Source organism: Eleginops maclovinus, chromosome 20 (genome assembly GCF_036324505.1).
Source record: "Eleginops maclovinus isolate JMC-PN-2008 ecotype Puerto Natales chromosome 20, JC_Emac_rtc_rv5, whole genome shotgun sequence".
Classification (NCBI taxonomy): domain Eukaryota; kingdom Metazoa; phylum Chordata; class Actinopteri; order Perciformes; family Eleginopidae; genus Eleginops; species Eleginops maclovinus.
In genome coordinates, this window is record NC_086368.1 from 30,624,239 (window position 1) to 30,648,607 (window position 24,369).

The 24,369-nt window shown below is 43.5% G+C and overlaps 1 protein-coding gene across 2 annotated transcripts in view; it reads right to left on the reverse strand.

Annotated features, from left to right (window-relative positions):
- The window catches only part of LOC134882936 (poly(rC)-binding protein 4-like), a 50,997-nt gene extending 28,209 nt beyond the window's left edge, over nt 1-22,788 (reverse strand). For both annotated transcript variants that reach the window (XM_063910969.1, XM_063910970.1), the window contains exon 1: nt 22,699-22,788. The gene's annotated coding sequence lies outside the window, so the exon portion shown is untranslated. The remainder of the gene's footprint in view (nt 1-22,698) is intronic.
- Nucleotides 22,789-24,369: the final 1,581 nt, after the last annotated feature.

The following is a 24,369-nucleotide window of genomic DNA, read 5'->3' on the forward strand; positions in this document are numbered from 1 at the left end:
CTCTCTTTAGTGTCCCCTGGTCTCCAGCTGTGTGCGTCTCTCTTTAGTGTCCCCTGGTCTCCAGCTGTGTGCGTCTCTCTTTAGTGTCCCCTGGTCTCCAGCTGTGTGCGTCTCTCTTTAGTGTCCCCTGGTCTCCAGCTGTGTGCGTCTCTCTTTAGTGTCCCCTGGTCTCCAGCTGTGTGCGTCTCTCTTTAGTGTCCCCTGGTCTCCAGCTGTGTGCGTCTCTCTTTAGTGTCCCCTGGTCTCCAGCTGTGTGCGTCTCTCTTAAGTGTCCCCCGGTCTCCAGCTGTGTGCGTCTCTCTTTAGTGTCCCCTGGTCTCCAGCTGTGTGCGTCTCTCTTTAGTGTCCCCTGGTCTCCAGCTGTGTGCGTCTCTCTTTAGTGTCCCCTGGTCTCCAGCTGTGTGCGTCTCTCTTTAGTGTCCCCTGGTCTCCAGCTGTGTGCGTCTCTCTTTAGTGTCCCTGGTCTCCAGCTGTGTGCCTCTCTCTTTAGTGTCCCCTGGTCTCCAGCTGTGTGCGTCTCTCTTTAGTGTCCCCTGGTCTCCAGCTGTGTGCGTCTCTCTTTAGTGTCCCCTGGTCTCCAGCTGTGTGCGTCTCTCTTTAGTGTCCCCTGGTCTCCAGCTGTGTGCGTCTCTCTTTAGTGTCCCCTGGTCTCCGTTGTGTTGGAGCTTCTTGCAGCGTTTGGTTTCTGCAGCTTTTAGTAAACTGCTCATGTTTCCTCTGCTGAATGTTCTCTAGATGCTGCATGTGTTGAAGAGCTGCTGCAGATGTTTCTGCAGATGTTTCTGTATGAATTTTGATTTGAGTTTCTATATCTGCATCCTTTCTGAAGCTATTCCTCCAGTTGTGTTAGCACCTGCAGGCCACCGTACTTCTTCCCTTTCTGTTTCCTAGTAAACATTTAGGAAACGATTGACGGACTCACAAAGAGCTGATGGAGTGGAGAGACGGCGGTGGGGAGCAGAGGCCTCCGGGGGATAACAGGCAGGAAGTAATGGACTTGTTATTGAATTAGAGGCTCTGCAAAACCAGAGCAGTCATTATTATCCTGCAGAGATCCTGACACAGCTGCTGATAACTGGATCCATTAACCCCACTGGCTGCACACCCATTAATCACAGGACGTTTATTTCATTTCTCTGGGCGCCTCATGCTCCTGCTGTGGGCGGGATGGATGCTCATGGACTGTTTGTGTGAGCCGTCATGTTCAACTGCACTCATTTAGCCCTTTATGGAAGCCTTAGGGTGTTGGTACTGGAGCGCAGTGGGACAGGAATGCTGGTTCCACTGCGCTCCACGTGGTCAAACAAATGAAGCTCAAGCAGGAAGACTGGTTCATTCACTCCTCAGCTGTTTCAATCAGGGAAGGAGTGAGGGGCTGGAGCAGGTCTGTGAGGCAGGAGGGGGCCTGGTGATGGAGGGCTTTGTGAGTGAGGAGAGGGATCTTGAAATGGATGTGTTGTGGGACTGGGAACCAGTGGAACAGATGGGCGGCAGAGTTCTGGATGAGCTGGAGTTTACCGAGGAGGCTCATCTCACAGATCTCCACTGTGTCTTGGCTTTTGAATAAATGCATTGAATTGGAATATGTTGAGCGTTTGGCCTCCTAAAAAAGGAAGTCTAATTTATGCTGCACGGCTTATCAAATGGGAGAAGTTGCACACTGCCCTTTAAAGATAATCCCATCACCGAGTCCCCAAAACGCCCTTTAGAGTTGAGTTTGAAGAGGTTTAAGTAGAGGAATATTTTACTTAATGATCCATCAGTAATCTGCCCTGTTGTCCTTTTCATACACGAGACCAAGCAGCACATCGGCTCAGTTTATCGGTTTATCTTCATCTGTGAAATTCTGACAATTGTAGGAAAAACCGTTGTGAAGAAACAGAGAGGGAGCTCGCTGCTCGATGACCCACATCCGTCTGATTCCTGCTCTCCTTTATGCAAAGACACGCAGCGCTTCTCCAGGTTTTACACACTAATTGGCAGCTCAGAATAAATATGAGGAGAAGAAGAAGAAGAAGAAGAAGACGAAGAAGAAGAAGAAGAAGAAGAAGAAGAAGAAGAAGAAGAAGAAGAAGAAGAAGAAGAAGAAGAAGAAGAAGAAGAAGAAGAAGAAGAAGAAGAAGAAGAAGAAGAAGAAGAAGGAGAGGAGGAGGAGGAGGAGGAGGAGGAGGAGGAGAAGAAGAAGACAGTAAAGATGATTTAAAGAGAGACAGGGAGGGACAGGAACAGGAGAGGAAGACAGCGATGAAAGATGCAGCGAGTCAGGGAGAGGGAGGAGGGCTCTGATGCAAAACATTCCTACATTAACCCATGATTCCTGTGCAAATAATTACTGATTTAAACCCAATTTATATGCAAAAAATGATTAAGTTACGGCACGATTCTTGTGCAAAGAACAGCTAAATTTACCCATGGTTCTTGAACAAAAGATGTATGTATTAACCTGTGAATTTGTGCAAAAGATGACTGAATGAGCTCATGACTCTTATGCAAGTAATTACTGATTTATCCTAATTCAAATGCAAGAAATTACTGAATGAATCCATGATTCTTGAGGAGGAAATATAGGAGAGAGATAAAACAGTGAAGTTGCTTTAAAGACGAAGAGGGACAGGAAGGCGGGGAATAAAGCGATGAGAGAGGCAGCGAGGCAGAGAGAGGGAGGACAGGAGGATCTTAAAGCTGCAGAAATATAGAGAGGTATAAAAGCAGGGGGGAGGGGGGGGGATTCAGAAGAGAATGGGACACTTCTGGCTCAGAGAGCAGGAAAAACAAACAACTCCAGAGATCACTTACAGACATCCATCCACACTGTGTTGAAAAGGCTTCAAGACGCACAGTACAGCTCAAACACCACACCCATGACACTGTTCCTGTGGGGGTTGTTTTTAGTAACTAAACTAAAGACATTTTTTCTCCCCTAATTAATTGATTGTGATGCGATTCTGTAGCAAGGATTTCTGATGCATCCACCATAATAATAACTGTGAATGATCTGTGGGAACCACTGTGTCCCAGTACAGCATGAGTCAGACAGAAAGACGTCTGATGTAAGGATGAACATCTGGAAAAAACGCTGTGTCATTGTTTTTATATCCACAGCAGAGTGTGAGAGAGTGTGTGAGGGTGTGTCAGGGTGTGTGAAGGTGTGTGAGGGCGTGTGAGGGTGTGTGAGGGTGTGTGAGGGCGTGTGAGGGTGTGTGAGTGTCTGAGGGTGTGTGAGGGCGTGTGAGGGTGTGTGAGGGTGTGTGAGTGTCTGAGGGTGTGTGAGGGCATGTGAGTGTGTGTGAGGGTGTGTGAGTGTGTGTGAGGGTGTGTGAGTGTCTGAGGGTGTGTGAGGGCGTGTAAGTGTGTGAGGGTGTGTGAGGATGTGTGAGGGCGTGTGAGTGTGTGAGGGTGTGTGAGGATGTGTGAGGGCGTGTGAGGGTGTGAGGGTGTGTGAGGGTGTGTGAGGGCGTGTGAGTGTGTGAGGGTGTGTGAGGGGTGTGTGAGGGCGTGTGAGTGTGTGAGGGTGTGTGAGGGTGTGTGAGGGCGTGTGAGTGTGTGAGGGCGTGTGAGGGTGTGTGAGGGCGTGTGAGTGTGTGAGGGCGTGTGAGGGTGTGTGAGGGCGTGTGAGTGTGTGAGGGTGTGTGAGGGTGTGTGGGTGTGTGAGGGTGTGTGAGGGTCAGTGTTGGGAATAGCGCCATTTAAAATAACGGCGTTATTTTTTCACTAAGTTATTACTGTTTCCGTCACTACAACGCCGTAATCGTGACTGAACGTTAAATGCACACACACACACACACACACACACACACACACACACACACACACAAACACGAAACAGATTCGAGGAAGCAGCAGAAATGGCGAGTCCGGAGCAAACCGATGAAAAGTTGGCATTTTCAGGGGTGAGATATAAGCACTACTTCAAATGTATTGAGGTCAAAGGCAAGAACGTGCATGTAAGGTGTACATTATGTCCAGGAGGGAAGAATTTGTGGACATCCGTTGTAGCAACTTTCAGTAACACAAATAGTTACTGTCTGTGGTAACTAGTTACTTTTATTATAGAGTAATTCAGTTACTAACTCTAATGAGTAACTATAACTAATTACATTATTAAAGTAACATTCCCAACACTGAGGGTGTGTGAGAATGTGTGAGGTTGTGTGAGGGTGTGTGAGAGTGTGTGAGGGTGTGTGAGGGTGTGTGAGGAGTGTGTGAGAGTGTACCAGATCGTACCAATCTAAACATCCTTGTCTCTCCCTCTCCCTCTCCTGCTCTCCGATTATATTTCCCTCCTCTTGTTTTGCTCTCGTCTCTAAAGCCCCGGGTCTTTTCTGATCTTATCTCAGTGAAAGGTCAGAGTTCAGATCTGATCACGGAGTTTCCCTGCAACCAACACAACATCAGACCTGCTGTTATGTTCTCCGATCAAAACTGATTTACAGGGCATGAAATGAAACGCGCCTGAGGCTGAAAGATAAAACAACTTCCTCCAACATTTAGTTCTGCTGATCTCTATATCTGTCTCCTACTTCCAAATCCAAAGGAGACATAACAGACATCTTCAGAGGAGAGGTATTCATCACTCTATTATACACACTGTATATTTGCTTAGCGGTGGTGACGTGAAGTCATGTGACCGTGCTGTAGTTCCTTTATAGCCCAACATTAGCCTCCTTTAGCTTAGCGGTGGAGACGTGAAGTCATGTGACCGTGCTGTAGTTCCTTTATAGCCCAACATTAGCCTCCTTTAGCTTAGCGGTGGAGACGTGAAGTCATGTGACCATGCTGTAGTTCCTTTATAGCCCAACATTAGCCTCCTTTAGCTTAGCGGTGGAGACGTGAAGTCATGTGACCGTGCTGTAGTTCCTTTATAGCCCAACATTAGCCTCCTTTAGCTTAGCGGTGGTGACGTGAAGTCATGTGACCGAGCTGTAGTTCCTTTATAGCCCAACATTAGCCTCCTTTAGCTTAGAGGTGGAGACGTGAAGTCATGTGACCGTGCTGTAGTTTCTTTATAGCCCAACATTAGCCGCCTTTAGCTTAGCGGTGGAGACGTGAAGTCATGTGACCGTGCTGTAGTTCCTTTATAGCCCAACATTAGCCTCCTTTAGCTTAGCGGTGGTGACGTGAAGTCATGTGACCGAGCTGTAGTTCCTTTATAGCCCAACATTAGCCTCCTTTAGCTTAGAGGTGGAGACGTGAAGTCATGTGACCGTGCTGTAGTTCCTTTATAGCCCAACATTAGCCGCCTTTAGCTTAGCGGTGGAGACGTGAAGTCATGTGACCGTGCTGTAGTTCCTTTATAGCCCAACATTAGCCGCCTTTAGCTTAGCGGTGGAGACGTGAAGTCATGTGACCGAGCTGTAGTTCCTTTATAGCCCAACATTAGCCTCCTTTAGCTTAGAGGTGGAGACGTGAAGTCATGTGACCGTGCTGTAGTTTCTTTATAGCCCAACATTAGCCTCCTTTAGCTTAGCGGTGGAGACGTGAAGTCATGTGACCGTGCTGTAGTTCCTTTATAGCCCAACATTAGCCTCCTTTAGCTTAGCGGTGGTGACGTGAAGTCATGTGACCGAGCTGTAGTTCCTTTATAGCCCAACATTAGCCTCCTTTAGCTTAGAGGTGGAGACGTGAAGTCATGTGACCGTGCTGTAGTTCCTTTATAGCCCAACATTAGCCGCCTTTAGCTTAGCGGTGGAGACGTGAAGTCATGTGACCGTGCTGTAGTTCCTTTATAGCCCAACATTAGCCTCCTTTAGCTTAGCGGTGGTGAGGTGAAGTCATGTGACCGTGCTGTAGTTCCTTTATAGCCCAACATTAGCCTCCTTTAGCTTAGCGGTGGAGACGTGAGGTCATGTGACCGTGCTGTAGTTCCTCTATAGCCCAACATTAGCCTCCTTTAGCTTAGCGGTGGAGACGTGAAGTCATGTGACCGTGCTGTAGTTCCTCTATAGCCCAACATTAGCTTTTACTTCAGAAATCATGGTGTTAACATGGGAAAATTATCCTGCTGAACTAAACGTATAATAAACGTTTCTTTGACTGTTTATTTTCTACAATAATCCAAAATCACATGGAGGAATCCTATTGGACCAGGGAGATGCTGCCTTCAGGGACCACAGAAAAGCGACAGGCGCTTTATGAACAGTATGTGTGTGATGTTGGTTCTGCTGAAGGACAAACGCTGTGCTTTGCAAACTCAAGTGTTCAATTTCTCCCATCAGCACCACTTCCTCCTCCCAGCTCGCTTTCTAACGCCATCCTTCTCCTTCACTCTGCAACATGACCCGACTCTCCTTCCTCCATCACCCCATCATATGATCCTCCCCCCCTCCCTTGTCTCCCCTCCTGTCTCCATACAGTAACGATTTAGAGAACTCGAGACCCCCCAGGGAGGGAGGGCCGATCAATACCTTTTAACGGGAAGAGGCTCCTAGTTCTGGGTATAGATCCCTCTGTCAGACACACACACACACACACACACACACACACACACACACACACACACACACACACACACACACACACACACACACACACACACACACACACACACACACACACACACACAAATGTACGCTTTTCAAATAAAACTGGTAACAAATGCTCTGACAGCTTCGTACAGAAATACAATGCTAGCCGGGAGTTAGCAGACAGCTGAACGGAGACAAAGCTAAATATATCTCTTCTCTACTCCAGCTAAGCATCCAGTTGAGTCTCTACTTGCCGTTTTAAAAAGCAGAACCTGAAGCCTTTCCTTGTCTTATCTTTTCTCTTAGTCACGGCTCATTATTTTTGCAGTTATGCAAAATCTGTGAGTTTTATCAGGGTGCTTTGAAGCAAGCCTTTGGTCCTGAAATAGATTTGTGTGTTTGTGACTGACTGTCAGTAAATATCTGCGTGGAAAACAGTACAAACGGAAGGCGAGCAGAGGGCGAATATAAAAGAATAAGTGAGACGGATCTGCATCAAGCTGACGGGTCTGCAGGAAAATACAGAGACACTGAAGTCCAAGAGAGACAAAGGGGAGGAAGACACGACACTGAGAGGCTAACGAATGCTCACTGAAATATGTGCTGACGCTATTGGAAATGTAAGAGAATTATTATATTTCATTTCCCAGTATTGATGTTAAACCAGCATAATGCCCATCCCTAGAAACACTGTTGTATTCAAAGGTTAGAAAGGAAATGAGAGCAAAACAGGTCAAACACGAAGAGAGCCTCTCTGTCGCTGCCCCCTCCCTCTGGAACTCACTCCCCAAAACCATCTGTGACTTCCCTGACCTCACAATGTTTAAATCCCAGATCAAAACTCACCTTTTCAAACCTGCTTTTAATCTGTGAATTAATGCTATGTTTTAAATATTTGAATTATGTTTTGATGAACTGTATTTCTGTAAAGTGTCTTTGAGTTTGTAGAAAAGTGCTCTATAAATCAAATGTATTACAAATATTAATATTAATATTATTGTTATTATTATTGTTATTATTGTTGTTATTATTATTGTTGTTATTATTATTGTTGTTATTATTATTGTTGTTATTATTATTGTTGTTATTATTATTGTTGTTATTATTGTTATTATTATTGTTGTTATTATTGTTATTATTATCAGTAAAAAAGAAGAGATGAAGCTAACGAATGCTAACTGTAATAATGCTGACTTTCTGAATGCAAACAACCAGCAGCAAACTAATACTACCACAGAAACCTCCTTTCCTTTTAGATTTCTTTTCCTTTTGAACCTTTGCAGAGCATTCTATAATAAATACAGATTAATCAACTTGCTCTTAAGGAGTAAAACAAACCACACAACATGATGTGAAAGTAAGATGCTAACAGATGCTAGCTCTGTACCATGTGCTGACTAAATGCAAACAGCCTGCAGGAAATATTGCATAATGCCCAACCCTAGAAACACTGAGACCTGATGAAGGTTAAAAATGAAAAACAAGAATAAGAGCACAAAGCAAGAACATCTGGGAAAGAGGAAGAGGAAGAGGAAGAGGAAGAAGAGATGAAAGTAAGACGCTAACGAATGCTAACCGTTATATTTGCTCCTAACCCGACAGCCTGCAGGAAACGTAAATCACAGAAATCCTTCTTTCCTTTTTATATTCCTTCCTTATTTATAGGATTGTGATTCTGCACAGCACTGTGGATATGTGGTAATCAAAGACAACGCAACTTAAGAACTTTAAACAGACCACAAAAACGCAAAGTTAGAAGCTAACAGATGCTACCTCTGTAACTCCATAAATGCTAACAGCCTCCAGAAACCAATACTATCACAGAATGGCTGCTTCTGCTTCCCTTTCTTTTTGAGGTCTGTCTCTGCAGGGATTTATATTAAACAAAGACAAATCAACTTCCTTTTCAACGGGAAACAGACCGGCTCCGACCTTCGGGCCTGTCAGGAATCTATTTCGAGGAGTCAATAAGTTTGTACCGATTGAGCAAACACAGAAGAAGTGACCTGAGGGCTTTCCTGCTGTTTGAGAGCGCTAAATAGTTATTACTCAAACATCCACACATGAACACGAACAAACACGACCAGCATGCATTTGAAATAAACATCATCTGCTGCTCTCATCTGTGCATGACTGGAATCTGAATCCGTGCAACCTGCAGATCAAACAAACACACACCGAGTTACATCCGATCTCAGTCATAATCCCCGTTATAATAAGTGAGCATTAATAGAAGCGCCCTGCCTGAGCTGTGGGGATAAAGGTGATGGTGAGGAATACTTTATGAAGAAACGGAGGAATGAGAGGAATGCATCTGAGAGACATGAAATGAAGTCATGTGACCGTGCTGTAGTTCCTTTATAGCCCAATATTAGCCTCCTTTAGCTTAGCGGTGGTGACGTGAAGTCATGTGACCGTGCTGTAGTTCCTTTATAGCCCAACATTAGCCTCCTTTAGCTTAGCGGTGGTGACGTGAAGTCATGTGACCGTGCTGTAGTTCCTTTATAGCCCAACATTAGCCTCCTTTAGCTTAGCGGTGGTGACGTGAAGTCATGTGACCGTGCTGTAGTTCCTTTATAGCCCAACATTAGCCTCCTTTAGCTTAGCGGTGCTGACGTGAAGTCATGTGACCGTGCTGTAGTTCCTTTATAGCCCAACATTAGCCTCCTTTAGCTTAGCGGTGGAGACGTGAAGTCATGTGACCGTGCTGTAGTTCCTTTATAGCCCAACATTAGCCTCCTTTAGCTTAGCGGTGGAGACGTGAAGTCATGTGACCGTGCTGTAGTTCCTTTATAGCCCAACATTAGCCTCCTTTAGCTTAGCGGTGCTGACGTGAAGTCATGTGACCGTGCTGTAGTTCCTTTATAGCCAAACATTAGCCGCCTTTAGCTTAGCGGTGCTGACGTGAAGTCATGTGACCGTGCTGTAGTTCCTTTATAGCCCAACATTAGCCTCCTTTAGCTTAGCGGTGCTGACGTGAAGTCATGTGACCGTGCTGTAGTTCCTTTATAGCCCAACATTAGCCTCCTTTAGCTAGCCGTGCTGACGTGAAGTCATGTGACCGTGCTGTAGTTCCTTTATAGCCCAACATTAGCCTCCTTTAGCTTAGCGGTGCTGACGTGAAGTCATGTGACCGTGCTGTAGTTCCTTTATAGCCCAACATTAGCCTCCTTTAGCTTAGCCGTGCTGACGTGAAGTCATGTGACCGTGCTGTAGTTCCTTTATAGCCCAACATTAGCCTCCTTTAGCTTAGCGGTGCTGACGTGAAGTCATGTGACCGTGCTGTGATGAAATGCAGATTATATCGTGTATGTTTCGCTCTTAAAGTCTCCGTTTATGTTGTTAGTTTGCAAACACATCTTTTTTGCACTCCAGTATAGCTTCTCCTGAAGTAGGATGAAACTGTCTCATTGGTGACCATGTTTTCAGTATTCTCTCATAAACTAAATTAAATTAATGAAACCTGGCACGTATATCGTGATTGTCTTTCTATCCAAACACACTGCAGGGAGCTGGAGACACACACTGACTTCATTGCCAACATCAGTGAGTAATGGACACAGCTTGTACAATAAAATAACTGTATTAGGAAACAAGTGCATCATCAGAGTAATTGCCTGCAGTCAAAACTGCTTAAATTAATTAACTTTAGCAATAAATAATTCAACAGTGTGAATACAAGCTCAGCAGTTCTCTTGAACTATGAAGCATTAATCCTAAAGCTGAAACAGATATGACTGTTCAAACCTGCTACATGTTTCTGCATTCAACCCACTAATGCTGAGGACTAATGGAGCTGTTTACTTTATAATGCCAATAATGTCCATTAATGTGTTTTATTTTCATGATGAACCAAATGTTTCTCTCTGTAAGAGCACTTTGTCTCCACACCTGACACGTGACTCAGTTCTGAAGTTGATGTGTACCTACTTTATGCTAATATAACTATGTGTGCTTTTCTTATGTGTGATCTTATCTGTGTTATCGTATCTTTTGTTACCAAACAAATGTAAGTGTCTCGCTCTGGGACTAATAAAGGATTTCTGGTTCTGATTTTACTTTTAGTACATTTTGCAACGTCTTAAATTCAGGGCTTTTACTTGAATTTTTGTATTTAAGGACCACAGTCTGTGTAAGAGAGAAGAATATCAGTTCTTCAACCTACTGATAAATAGTTTGATCGATGAACCTACTTGGGGAAATTCTTGAACTAGATGATGATTCATGGAAACTAGAAACGCGTGATTTCATGAAAACGTCAGTCTTTAAATCCAGAGCCACTGCGACTCTCTGCAGGCGTTCCCAAAATAGCTCCAGCCCTGTTAAATATTTCAGTCACTCAGATGGTAGCATGAGGAGGAAGAGGAGGAGGGAATAAAACATCAGAATAAAACAAAAACACACGCGCAGGATCATCAGCGCTTCTTCATCTCGGCTCCAGATCGGAACAATTGAGCAATCATTTCACTGGATCCTGCTGGAGACGGAGCGGAGAGAGTCTGCTGCTGTTTAACAGGAAGGTGCCAAAGCCACAATTGCCATGTTTTTAGACACAAACAAACCCCACTAAAAATCTAAATTGCTCATACTGAAGCTCATTCACTTCCCAACCGCACTCACATCTAATGCAGCCTGACTTCCTGTAGCTGAGCACTGAAATGGGTTTACAGCTGGAGGAGTAAAGAGGGGTTAGATTTAATAACACGTCTGGCCGGCATCTTTAGCGTGTCGCATCAACCCGTGTTTGTTACAGCCGGCCAATGACAACTGAGCACTCTGCTGGTGTCCAGTGTCTACCTTCAATCCAGAAGCAGTGTTCCCAGATTCTCCTTATTCCACTTACTAACCTTTTTTTTCAACATTTCTATTTGTTTTCAGAATTTTCATTTTTTTAATATAATTTCTCTTTTTTTCTGAATTAAACTTTTCTTGGATTTTGACTCCTTTTCATAATTTCCATATTCTCACATAATTTCCACTGGGCTCTGGTTTCAGACAGAGGGTGAAAAGAGGAGCTGCACCGCAGGCAGTCTGAGAACCATAGAGAGCTTGAACGTTAAAGCCGGGAGACATGTCCCAGGAGAGGATAGGGCCGTTAGACAGATCCTCTTAAAGAAATCCTACCGTTCAAATATATGTTTAAATGATAATGAGAATTAGGGTGCATAACACACACACACACTCACACTCACACACACACACACACACACACACACACACACACACACACACACACACACACACACACACACACTGTTGGTATCGATCTGTTCTTGGAAGTGATGCAGCGGTTGGCCCGTCGCTCAGATATTTATGAGCTTCCGTCCATCTCTCTCTCTCTCTCCGTCTACTTCTACACTTACCTCCATTACTCAGCAGACTCCCCCCCCCCCCAATTAAACCGTGAGAGAAGATGTGACAGTGGGCAACAACAACAGGAAGTACAATCGAAGGTAAATAGAAAACTAAAACAATGCAACTGGACCACCCACATTCTGGTCAGAGTTTTAGGTCTGGGAGCCGCTCATGAATCTGTTTCTCCCCCAATCCTTCACTCTAATACTTGTCATTAGAGACACCCCCCCCCCCCTCTCCCCACCTATGCAGGATCCAGGCAGTGCATTAGCAGATTAAACAGAGAGATGAAGCAGCTCCTTCTCCTCCTCTGCTTTTCATCTCCCCCCTTCCCCTCCTCCTTCATGTCTCTCCAATACGTCAACTAGATTTCACTGGGAGAGCATTTTCTCTTTCTCCTCATTTACAAAGTCTTCTCTGCTCCCCCCTTCAGCCTTTGGTGTTCAACACTACAGTGGCCTACAGGGGCTTACGCACAACAGCGGACCATCAGGAGAGACAGCTTCAGAAAGGATGCAGACAGGAAGACAGATCAAAACTCCTGCAGAAACATCTGCAGCAGCTCTTCAACACATGCAGCATCTAGAGAACATTCAGCAGAGGAAACATGAGCAGTTTACTAAAAGCTGCAGAAACCAAACGCTGCAAGAAGCTCCAACACAACGGAGACCAGGGGACACTCAAGAGAGACGCACACAGCTGGAGACCAGGGGACATTAAAGAGAGACGCACACAGCTGGAGACCAGGGGACACTAAAGAGAGATGCACACAGCTGGAGACCAGGGGACACTAAAGAGAGACGCACACAGCTGGAGACCAGGGGACACTAAAGAGAGACGCACACAGCTGGAGACCAGGGGACACTAAAGAGAGACGCACACAGCTGGAGACCAGGGGACACTAGTGAGGAGATGAAAGGACAAACTTAGTGGAAAGAAGAGATGGACAGTCCTCCTGTACAGCTGTCTCTGTCTCAGAGTGCGTCTGTCTCAGAACTGGAACAGTTGGTCAGTGTTTCTGAAGGTTAGCTACGTTAGCGAGCTAGCTCACAGCAGATCTGCAGTGACATCAGAAGGAGTCATGTGATCACATCGTTAGAATAAGAGCAGAAAAGATTTCAGGAGAACAACAACAGAGACAGAGACAGAGACAGAGACAGAGACAGAGACAGAGTCAGAGACAGCTTTATGAAAGCAAAATTGAGTTATTGTAAGATGAAGATTTTCGTTCCAGTTTGTCCTTAAAAGAAGTGAAAGAGAGAGACAAAGCTCGGCCTTGTGCAACAAAGACGTAGGGACACAGAGGAGCTGTGTGTGTGTGTGTGTCTGTGTGTGTGTGTGTGTGTGTGTGTGTGTGTGTGTGTGTGTGTGTGTGTGTGTGTGTGTGTGTGTGTGTGTGTGTGTATGTGTGTGTGTGTGTGTGTGTGCAGTGACGCAGAAATATTAAATGTGGGTGTTTGTGTGTATGAATGCATGAATTCCACTGACGCGTCAGTGAATGGAAATGTGTGTGTGTGTGTGTGTGTGTGTGTGTGTGTGTGTGTGTGTGTGTGTGTGTGTGTGTCTTTTTTATTGATTTATTTGATTTTGTCATTTTACTGTTTGCTCTCTTTAACGTCTTTATAAACCTATTTTTCTTTTATTGTTTTTTATAACATTTCAGTTCATGTAAAAAAGGAAAAAGACACACACACAAACACACACACACACACACACACACACACACACACACACACACACACACACACACACACACACACACACACACACACACAGTCCAGCTGCATGTTCTGCACTCCAGAGGACCTTTAATTAAAAAGCTGAATCATGGCTGTTTCTCATCTCAGCTCTGTGGAGGCTTGTTGTGTCAAAGATCCACACACACACACACACACACACACACACACACACACACACACACACACACATACACATACACACATACACACACACACACACACACACACACACACACACACACACACACACACACTTGTTCGTGTCACTCCTGTGATTGGTAAAGCGTGATAGATGGCGTCCCACTGAGGTGGTGTGTCAACTGTAGGTCAGGTGCATCACACACACACGCACACACACAAACACAAACACACACACACGCACGCACGCACACACGCACGCACACACGCTCACACCACACACACACACACACACACACACACACACACACACACACACGTCTGATTGAAATCGTCCAGAGGCTGTGTGTAAATAGAAGCCCAGGCAGATGACAGGTTTTAGGGAAAAGGTGGAAAATTTGATTTTAGCGCTTCCCTTTAAACGGTGGACGGCCCTGACCCCCCGCTGGCCTTTCCTGTAAACTCTCAAGGGGCCGCTGAGTTCCCCCTCGTCCACAATCTTTTCCCCGAGTGTTTGGGGGTTTAAAAAAATGCAATAAAAGATATGGGATATTTATGTCGTCCTTAAAATTTGGCCCTTGAATTGGCCCGGCCCGACCCCAGACATCATCAGAGAACGTCTCGGACACAACCCGAATTCCACGCCCCGAAATCCTGGGCCCCCTCCTTTAAAAAAACAGACTCAAATAAACCCTTTCCCCCCCAAATGTCATGGGGTTTTCATTTGATAAAAAATAATTTTTTGATCCTAAATGGGTTTTTCTTTTTCCCAAATTTAAAAAAGAACTGGGAAAAACCACACAAAAAAAACAAAAAAAAAACCCTCCAAGCGTGGCGCCCTGGATTATGCCGAGGCGCTGTTTTAACGGTAAACTTCCCGGGTTTTTGTCTTAAAAAAGTAAAAAAGGGGTTAATTTTTCCCCGTGAATTGGTTTTAAATGAAAGCCCAAGGAAATCAATTTTGTCTGTGGGTCAGAAAAGGGGTTTAAAGAGTCCAGGGAAAAATTGGGGAAGGGTCCCGATGTTGGGCGAAAAGGGAGGACAGTTTACGGAGGAAATAGGGGTTTGGGTGTCCGGGGGGGCCCCGCGGGGAATTGGCAAAAGGGGCGGCTGACCGAAAATGAGATTTCTGATCCTTTCTTTACTTCCTTTTTTCTGGAGAAAGGGAAATAAAGGAACCGAAACCCCCTTTGGGTCTATTTTTGTTGGGGGAGCAATATTGACTCACAGTTTAAAGGGGGTAGTTCAGAATTTTGGACATAGGGGCTTCATTTCCCAGTGGTTTGTGTGCTAATTTTTCAGTGGGGGACCGTTTTCATTTAGTCCTTCTAGGCCCGGTTGAAATTTGGGGGCTTTTTATTTGCCAAGTCCCAAAGGTTTTTTGCTAGCCGCCCAATAAAAAACATCTCACCCAATCCCCCACCCAAGGGAAATCCCAAACAAATGCCCGCTATCGTTTGGAAATTCTGTGTTTGGTAGGCTGCTCTCAAAATTGCTGGGCCCCTTTTAAAACTTTCCCCAGTGATGCTTGAGACGACAGATTAGTGGAGAAACGGTTAACCCGTTCGTGGGATTGTGGAGAGTGAAAAAGTTACCCAACGGTATAGCTACCCTTGGTAGACACCTGGTGGGGCCCAAAAACCCCTAATTTAGGATTTGCTGATAGAAAAGGCATTTAAGTCGGCAAAATTTTAAATTCTGGGACCACCAGTTTTTTCTCCCCCTTGTTCGTTTCCCCGGGGTTTTTTACGCAGTCCGGGGGAAAGTCTTTTAAAAAGAACTCTTTCCTTTCTGCCCTTTGACTTCCCTCCTAAGTTCTTCGGCGGTGTATTCCCGGGTCGCCAGGTGTTTCAGGATTGGCCCCGTCCCCCTTTTTTTTAAAAGAAGCCCGGGGGGGTTTGTGTGTACGTGTGCAACCCCGGGGGTTTTGGGAAAGAGAACTGGCCGGGTGTTTTAAAAAGGCCCACCCGCGTGGGCCCATGTTTTTAGTTAGAGAAAGGGGAAAAAGTGTTCCCCGTTTAGCTCATTTTTGAAACCCGCCCTTTAAGACATGTTTTTCCGGAATTAAAAAAACGGGCGGATGTTCCAAAGGCACCCAAAAAGTCCTCTCTTTTTTGGGGCAGGGAAAAATATTTCCCGGGCGGCTTTGGGTTTCCGGCCCGACAAACCGCCAAGGCAGACCCTTCAAAGGCCAGTTAGCATCCCCACACGGTTCGGACCGGTTGCCGAGACTAAAGGGAAAGGAAACACAGGTACGTTGGATAAAAAAAAACCCTTTTCTCGTCCCAAATCAGCCCGTGGGTATGCTTTCAACGTGGCCATATCTTGTTGATTGGTAGCTAATAACCCTTGGTGCATGTATTTGTTCTGACGACAAAGGGCAGGTAAATAAACCATAATAGACCCGGCGCCTATTATAGTAATATCAGTCCCCCGCGGGGGCCCTACTCCAACAAGGGAACACGTTAAAAACCGGCTGCTGAACACGAGCCCCAAAAAATGCATGCGTGCGGGTAGTTTTATTCCTAAAATGAATTGACGCCTCGGGTGCACTGAGGAGGGGGGGTCAGACTTTTGTCTAGGTAAAACCCTTGACTTGCGTAGCCCAGCACCCCGCGAACTCTGCAAAATAGGCTGATGGGAAAGTGTTGAAATACGTAAGTAGCACACTGGGTCTCTTGGAATGAGTCTAGTCCCCAAATCGAACTACCCCTTTGACGTGGACACTTTTTTTTCCCCTTGCTTGATGAGGATCTTTTACCCGGAAATGGGGGGACTTTTTTTGGGCCACAGCGGGTTTTTCGTGCGTTTTTGCTAAGTGGGCGGACATCGTGCCAAAAATTCAGAAATCGGTTTAATAAAGTATTCGAGCTTATAAAAGTTACCCGGATATTTCCTGTTTTGGAGCACGGTGAAAAAAGAGTTTTTATTTTTTTGACTGTATGATTTTATGTTGTTTTCCCCGGTTTTAAAAGTTTTTTAAGGGAGCGGTTTTTGCCCGTGCTTCCTGTCGATCCCCGGGACTCCATTAGGACCCCGGCGAGGCGTCAGGTTTTTCAAAGACCCCGAAACGAAGAGAAAACCCCTTGGTTTCGGGGGGCCCTTTTCTATCCAGTCCCTCCAGTTTCCCGTCCCATGGGGAAAAAGGTTAAAGGGCCTGAGAGGAACGGGCTGATCCCCAAAAACCCCTGTGACTCTGTGGGTGTTCTTTCCCCGGCCCCCTTTGACCACTTCCAGCCCGGATGCTGCATTAGACATGAGGAGGCCGAGCTTCTGTGCAGCGCGATTATCCGGATGACAGGAGGAGAGCGGCGGCAGCCAGACTTCCAGGACCGCAGGAAAACCAGATCCCTGTTTGATGTTTGCTGGCAGATATAGCAGCGAGCGGGAGATTCCTTTACATCCAAATGTAAATCCACCTCTGCAAACAGCTTATTTCTGCAGCACGAGGTCTTCTTCGTTACGTAACCCCCCCCCCCCCCCCCCCGCTGTGCATCTCAGAGCTGCTTTCTAAGTGAAGCATGCTACAAGGATGCAGGAGAATAACACCAACACAGAAGGGGTTGCACTTTGCAGAAAAAAAGGAAATAAATTCAGATCATTTATTTCGTATTATTTTCAAGTCATCGCTTAATTATATTTATAATTTAGCTTAAACTGTTTTGAGTACAATTTACTTACATTTTTAAATAAACCCAAAAAATACCAGCTTAAAGAGGCCCTTTTATGTATTCATGGTGTTCTATAGGTTTTAGTGCATGTAAACGGTCTGCAGAGGCTAGAATCCCTCTCCCACATCCCAGAAATCCGCCTTCATGGCTGAATCAGGCACATTTACGGTATGGACTGAAGTGGTCATGAAGTGCATTCTCCCCTGCTAAAAAAAATAAACACAAAGATGGCATCGCACACAGAGTGCTCCCCTGCTGTGAGACAACCTCACACACATGGAGCGCCTCGTGTTTATACCTCAGTGTATCAGAATGCATCGGGAAGACAGGGAACGGTTTGTCTGACGGGGCTTGATTTGCAACGCTACGCCTTCTCCCCCCCCCCACACACACATACACACACACACAACAAAGAAAGGATTCATAACCAGCTGGTTTCACAAAGCGCCTGGAGAACCCGGCTTCAGAGCAGAGCTGCATCACGGGGGAAGTTGCTGACCTATCCGAACTGGAGATAGAGGAGCAAACAGCAGGAGATGTGGTGGGGTAAAATGGCACTTCTACAGATCACACACACACACACACACACACACACACACACACACACACACACACACACACACACACACACACACACACACACACACACAAATGGATACAAGGCACCAGTGTTGCCTTGTATCCAATCACTCTGCTTTGTGTTCAGTCTGCCACTCCTTCCAATCACCTCCTAATGCTCAGAGGAGCTCTTCCTGCTTCCTCTCCGCCATCAATCTTCTCAGTCCTTCCTCCTGACTGCAAGGAAAGTTTGCGCTCCTATTGGCTGACGCTCCAACACATTAGCCTCCTTTAGCTTAGCGGTGGAGACGTGAAGTCATGTGACCGTGCTGTAGTTCCTTTATAGCCCAACATTAGCCTCCTTTAGCTTAGCGGTGGTGACGTGAAGTCATGTGACCGTGCTGTAGTTCCTTTATAGCCCAACATTAGCCGCCTTTAGCTTAGCGGTGGTGACGTGAAGTCATGTGACCGTGCTGTAGTTCCTTTATAGCCCAACATTAGCCGCCTTTAGCTTAGCGGTGGTGACGTGAAGTCATGTGACCGTGCTGTAGTTCCTTTATAGCCCAACATTAGCGCCTTTAGCTTAGCGGTGGTGACGTGAAGTCATGTGACCGTGGAGTTGCCATATGCGAGACCTTACCACCAGGGTGTAGGTTGAAGGGGTGCTAGGATATAAAGGACCCCCTTACTACCCATGCAAACTTTTAATCCTGTTCTGTTGGGCTTGGCTAATCAGAGCAGACGGTACCGCAAACACTACTTCCGGACCAAGGACCACCCAGACTCAGTGAACAGGGTTTTCTATAGCAACCCGCTAAAGGACTATGAACATGCTTTAGCAGTGTGAATGTCTACCCCACGTATATAGTACGCCTCAAAACTATAGTAGTAATATAAACACACGCCATACAAAAGAGAGGGACGAATATCTCTATATTACTATGTCTGTTTATACGCTACACATTCTTAAAATTAAACAAAAAGGATGCAATATAAATAGGATTATTAACATAAATTTATGATCTTGCCATTCTCTATTAACAGTGGATCATTTCCTGATATCTCATGTTCCACATATGTATATATTCCACATCCTCAAATCTGTATTGTTGATATTGTAAATATTCTTCTCTCTTTTTCACTATTTTATTTATCTTTTGCACCATGTATGTTGAGTTGTTGGAGGAGCACGCGACATAAGATTTTCATTGCCAACATATACGCTGTATCTGCTGTGCATATGACAAATAAAAACCTTGAAACCTTGAAACCTTGTAGTTCCTTTATAGCCCAACATTAGCCGCCTTTAGCTTAGCGGTGGTGACGTGAAGTCATGTGACCGTGATGTAGTTCCTTTATAGCCCAACATTAGAGTCCTTTAGCTTAGCGGTGGTGACGTGAAGTCATGTGACCGTGCTGTAGTTCCTTTATAGCCCAACATTAGCCACCTTTAGGGTTAGGGTTGGACCAGGGAGATGCTGCCTTCATGGACCAACACAGAAATACCCCTGCACCACTCTGCTCTGTAAAACTACATACATCATTAACACCTGTTATGTTAAAAAAAAAATCACAATGTGTGTAGAAAGGTCCTTGAGCTAATCAGGAAGTAAACAACGAGCGTAACCTGCAGAGCATCACTACTTCCTGTTGCCTGTTTTTCACCATCGGTCCACCCAACTTCCATTAATCAACGTGCTAACAGGCTGTCTGATGAGCAACCAGCTAAAGAGGAGCTGTGAGGAACAGTTTGCATTAATCTGCAGATCTGTCTCAGAGGAGGACATGTGCAACCCCCCGAAGAGAAGCGCTGCTCAAAACTATACGTGTCAATAAAGACGGGAAACAAAAAGAGAGGGGCGGAGAAATCCTCTCACTAATTACTAGGTGTCTGGATTTCATTAACGCTGACCTGGATTTCTGTGAGGAAGATGGAAAACAAGAGAGGATGAAGAAGATAAGAATTAACAGATTATGTAAGAGGGCATTTCATGGGAAATATTTAGAGTCTCTGCCGCTCTGCTGATGAACAGTGGATCCATTCTTCCTCTGATGTCGACTGCAGAGTGGCACGACTTTCATTTATTTCAGGAGTTCATGCTCATTTCCTTCTGAAGCGTCACAGACCCTTCCCATCCCTGACCCCTTCCACCTCTGTCCTTACTGAGTGTCTTATAGGGTATAGACTCGCTATTCGCTCACTAATGGAGGTGAAGACTCCTTTCTGTGTGTGTGTGTGTGTGTGTGTGTGTGTGTGTGTGTGTGTGTGTGTGTGTGTGTGTGTGTGTGTGTGTGTGTGTGTGTGTGTGTGTGTGTGTGTGTGTGTGTGTGTGTGTGTGTCACAGTTAGCTATGGTGCATTCCTCGATGCTAACAACAACAGCAGCAGGCTTTCGCTCTGTGTCTGCACCATAAATAGGACATTGCTTTGAAATGCAAGTATGCCTCTCTAACTCTCTCACACACACACACACACACACACACACACACACACACACACACACACAGAGCAGGCCAGATTAAACCCTGCTTTTTAAAGCTGCTGTTTGATGTGCAGCGACTGTTGGACACAAATCCTCGTTTTAACTGGAGTGAGGGAAATGGTTGGAGCTATAATCCGATGTCTGGCCTTAAAATCTTAATTAAGATCAAATATATTGTAATATAACATTTTTACCAACGTTTTAATATCAATTCACTTTAACTTCTTACAAAATATGTATATTAGCAATTAAGCTAGCTCATGTTGGCTATCTATAGACCTAGTTAGCTAGCTTACATTAGCTACCCATCTCGAAAGCATGTTAGCGAATGTAAGCCAACTAGCTAGCTGTTGCATAATGGTTGGCTCTTAATTAATTTAGTCATTAAAGTGAGTTATTATTGAACCCCCTGTGGTCAGACGGTGTGACCTGTGTCTTCGTTCAGCAGTGAGAGTCATTATTAAAACTTTTTGTTGTGTTTTTTAAGCTAACCGGCTGCTCTCATCCAGCTCCTCACAGCTCCAAACATCCACATAAAACCTCTCATCGACATTGATTGGATAAAGTAACCACAGACAGGTAATCTAAATACTTAGTCTATCTCCTGAAAAACTGTTATAACTTAATAACAGTTCATTTAGAAGCTTTAAAACAGTTCCTTGGTCAGGTAAAGATTGATAAAGCTAGCTATGCTAAGCTAATAAAGAGCAATTACTCTGTAACCAGAATAACCCACACACAATGAAGCAGTGCCGAAGAGCCTCAGAGAAACATGGGGTGAGAAGACACTGATATTTGCATTTTACACCCCCCCCACACCCCCCCACCCATAAGAAATACATCACAGGATTACTCTGCCTCTTTTTTTGCATAGGATTAGCTTCATCTGGGTATTATAGCCACACACACACACACACACACACACACACACACACACACACACACACACACACACACACGTAAAACTGAACATCTGTGAGCCTCTGGGGGAGACTGAGCCATATGTCACCCTAAATTCAGGAGCTGCTTTTCCCCGGGGTGGGGGGAACACTTATACTATGGGGGGAGATGGAGATGCTGTCAGGCCTCCCATTTGACAAGATATTCTATGGGTCCAGGCAGCATGTGTTCGAAGCCCTTCAGTAATTAAAGGATCTGAATAAATCTGAGGGTCAACAGGATGAAGTGATGCGAGGCTGCGCGATGCTTTCATTTGATCCCCTTATACATACGGAGGAAGCACGTTTGTTTTTGTGGGTCTAGAGTTTTGTTGTAAAAAGTCTAAATAAAAAATGACTGGAATGATTCACATTACTTAAGAAGCTTCAGCAGACTTTGTTAATTATTAAGAAATGCAAAATCTGGGGATTTATTTAATAGCTTGAAACGATTCGATGAGTCTTTGGGGCTCCATTGATACAGAGTTGGCTTCAGTCAAATTCATTGTTTATTCTTATTAAAAAATCCAAGTCAGAGTTTAGATTAAATTCTATGCTGTGATTTTATTTTATGTATTTCTTCCTTTTAAAATATTTTATTACATTCTTTTATTTGTGGTTGTTTTTTCCTTCTAGAGTTCATGTTATGCACAGACTTCCTACTATTTGATCTGTTGTACTTGCTTTTCTGTGATGCACGATCATCTTTTTCTATTTCATTTGCACTCTGTCTTGTGTATCATGGAAATCTCTTGTACATGGAGACATACTGAGCACACACACACACACACACACACACACACACACACACACACACACACACACTTATAATCATTTCAAAGATTAAAAAGGTGAAAGGCACAGTAGATATATTGTAGATATGGCAATGAAGATCTAAAGTCCCAGGCTTCTCCACAATGCAACATCATATATAGAAGACACAAAACAATAAAAACTGATTTAGAAAAGAAGAAGAAACGGAGAGAACTAGAGTAGGATAAATAGTGCAAACCAATGTGTAAGTCATGCAGAGGAAATGAACTAACATGTCATAAATAGATGAAACCAATGAGCCAAATGTAGCAGAGTGTTGTCAGTGACCAGGTAAATACAGCAGTCTGTTTACATGTAAATAAATCAGATAAACAACAACAACAGAATGAAAGACTGCACAGCTGTCATTGTTATGAGTGTGAGCAGCAGCGTGCACATCACACAAACCCTGCGGAACACACACTCTACTACACAGTCCTGCGCACATGGCTTCTCACACACACACACACACACACACACACACACACACACACACACACACACACACACACACACAGAAGAAGCAGCAGAGAGTGTTACCGTGAGCAGGGTGAGTGGATCATAAATCCTGAGTTGGGGTCTGCATTGTGTTCCGGAGCTCCGGAGGAAGAGGCTGCTGCTGTGAGAGAGTAATCTGACTGTCAGTGACAATAACCCGGGGAGAGGAGGAGGAGGAGGGAGGGGAGGGGTGGTGCAGTGCTCCGTCCAATTAGAAACAGCGTCACAGGAAACAAGGCAGGCAGAGCGCTGTGATTGGAGAAAGGGTTTCTGCTTTTTAAGCACAATATGGATAGGTCTATAGAAGTCATTTCCTATATTCTTCTATTTCTTTTACTACTATTATTATTATTATTATTATTATTATTATTATTATTATTATTATTACTATTATTATTATTATTATTATTATTATTATTATTATTATTATTATTATTATTATTACTATTATTATTATTATTATTATTATTATTATTATTATTATTATTATTATTATTATTATTACTATTATTATTATTATTATTATTATTATTATTATTACTATTATTATTATTATTATTATTATTATTATTAATATTAATATTATTATTATTATTATTATTATTATTATTACTATTATTATTATTATTATTATTATTATTAATATTAATATTATTATTATTATTATTATTATTATTATTATTATTATTATTATTATTATTACTATTATTATTATTATTATTATTATTATTATTATTATTATTAATATTAATATTATTATTATTATTACTATTATTATTATTATTGTTGTTGTTGTTATTATTGTTGTTGTTGTTATTGTTGTTGTTATTATTGTTGTTGTTGTTATTATTATTGTTGTTGTTATTATTGTTGTTATTATTATTGTTATTATTATACTGTAACTTTAAATGATCTTATTCTTATAAAAATATAGGAACTTATAATATATACATATTAAAAAAGTAATAAAATAAATATATTTATAACATTATAAAAAATAAATGACAATAATAACAAACCAATATTTGTTTTGTTATTATTGTCATTTATCATTTATTTCATTTTCCATTTCTTTTATTGTATTTATTATTATGACTTTATTTTTATGTATTTAGTTTCACTTAGACTCAGTGACGTCATGTCGGTCGATGTCTTTTTTATTTAAGCATTGTTGTCCATTTGTTTTTATCATTGTTTGTGTTTCTTCCAAAGTGTAATATTAATAAGGACAGGATGTAATGTAGGACATATGAAGCTGCAGATGTAGATCCTGTGGTCAGATGCTGGTGCTCATGGAGGCAGTGCATTCACATTCAGATTTCTAAATATGTAAATCTGGATCTTCAGCTCCGTCTCATGCTGCCCCCTGCAGGGAGGGAGGAGGAGGTGCCCGTGAAACCTTCCGCCTTCATTCCTCACATTCCTGCTCGAATTCATCAAGACTCATACCTTTGATATCACAAGTTTCCTGAAAGGCTATTTTTAAATATGCAAATGCTGCATGATCCAAGATGCAAATAGCTGCTAATTTGCATGAGCATTTACCATACTGCATATACAGTATATGTCTTTTCTGCAGGAAGATATATATATATAAGATTTATTCACATTATTAATTAGTACATTAGGTTCACTTGTTATATTTATACAAAAACTAATATTCTCTTTTCTTTTGGAACTGCACATTTTAACTACTTAGTTTATATTTATCAT